We start from the raw sequence: 1,998 nt of genomic DNA, 5'->3' as shown, positions 1-1,998 counted from the left end.
CATGCCTTAAATCTGACCATTTTGGAGTGTCTTCAAATGAGCCAGATGAGAAACTACTTAATTAGGATTTTAATTATTTTCTTGCCTTCTGATGGTATCTGGAAGTCGCTGGGAAGCCGCCTGCTTCTGCAGTTTCTCAGCTGCTGACACTGTTCCCCAAGGCAGTGTTTGTGGTAAATTCCCAGCTCCGGAGCCTGAGCACCAGAGAGAGGCCTGGCACCGCAGAGCTGGGAGGAGCAGCAGCCTGGCCTGAACTCTATCATCTCAGCGGGACACAACTGCCTCCTTTCAGTAGGATGGATTTAGTGTATTTTGGCTTCAGAGTCCTGTTGTATCTTTTGAACTTATCTGCATTCCTGCAGTGACTGAACTCCAAATAATAAAGCTAGCTGTTGAATAGTCCAGCTTTTAAGCAGAATCAGATGAAGTTGTGTGTGTGTGTGTGTGTGTGTGCGCGCGCGCGCGCGCGCGCGCGCGCGTGCAGTTCATGTTTGTAAATATCTCTATTTGCAACACACAGATTTCAAGGGTGAGATAATTAAGTTGATTACGACAACTGTATTCAGTTTAAGATCTAACAACAAACTTAAAAGGAAACTTCTGTTCGTTTTTTAGGGGTGTCTCAGTTTTTGCAGGTTTAGACATCTACTTTGTCAAATTGTTATTTTTAAGTAAAATTCACTCGCAGATTACTAAGAAGCAGCTCGTGCTTGCGTAAAAATAAATAGAAAGTTACCCGTCTGTATTTGTTATGGTTGTGATTTACTCTGGAGCCTTGCTGTAACGTTATCCGAGAGCAGACAGACTTTGGTTTAAAGTCCACTTTAATTCTGTCCAGAGTCACTGCTGGAATTTCTCAAGGGTCTCTCTCCATTTCACTTCTGTGCAATCAAGCTTGATCCTGGAGGACAGTGGTAGTTGGCAGAACTCTAAAGTCGGCCCACCAACATTTCCTGTCCTGGGCTACTCAGTCAAACGCTAATCTACACCTATTGTGTAGATACAAAATACTGATCTAACCACAAGACCCCTTTAAAGATTGATTTTTTTAAAATTGTGTGTGTGTGTGTGTGTGTGTACACAATCATCTGAGTATACCCATATGTGGGTTATGGTGCCCAGTGAGGGCTTGGAATCCCCTGGAGCTGAAATTGCCATTGGTTGTGAGGCTCTAGGGACAATCCAGGCAGGAAGTTAGTTCTACAATCACAATGGACCAAAAAGTGCCAACAACCTCAGTGAGCTCTGAGACAAACACCTCTGACAGTCCAGACCAGAGTTCAGCGTGGTTCACACCTTGTTCGGGAGCCTAAAGCACTCACCCTGCCACGCCTTCTGGGGCATCTAACCTAAAGTACAGCGCTAACAGGTGGTTGGTGCCTTCAACTACCACGTTTGTAGGAATATGATAGGAAGCCAAGATTAATTAATACAACAGCGCCCCATTCAGATTGACAGGTCTCTCTGCAAGCTGTCTTTATCTAAGGACTGAAGATTTTCCGGTTTTCCCTTAGCCCTGTGAGCCCACTCATTCCTGCTTCTTCCTCTTGTTTGGCCTTTACTGCTCAGTTTATTATCATCCTTGTTGCAGATAAAAACAGTAAAAGAAAATATGGCTGGGAATGTGGTTCGGTGGTAAAGTACTTTCCTAGAATGTGTAAGGCCCTGGATTCAATTGTCAAGGCTATTAACACAGAGAGAAAGAGAGGGAGAGAGAGGGGAGGGGGTACACCAAGGAAAGACAGCATTCGTGTTTTCTCTAAAACATAGGCTACACTCACCAACTCACATGGTCTTAGATGGTTCCCAGACCCAATATTGATTAATTCTCTTTACTCTTCTGATTCAATAATAGAGAAAGTCTTCATTGGGTGCTAATATGATTTCACATATAACTAACATAGGCAAATTTCACTTTTTAGAGCAAGCCTTGTACTGGCTGGTTTCGTGTGTCAACTTGACACAGGCTGGAGTTATCACAGAGAAGGGAGCTTCAGT

The sequence above is a fragment of the Mastomys coucha genome, unplaced genomic scaffold, assembly GCF_008632895.1.
Source record: "Mastomys coucha isolate ucsf_1 unplaced genomic scaffold, UCSF_Mcou_1 pScaffold18, whole genome shotgun sequence".
NCBI classification, from domain to species: domain Eukaryota; kingdom Metazoa; phylum Chordata; class Mammalia; order Rodentia; family Muridae; genus Mastomys; species Mastomys coucha.
This window is presented reverse-complemented; position numbering follows the sequence as displayed.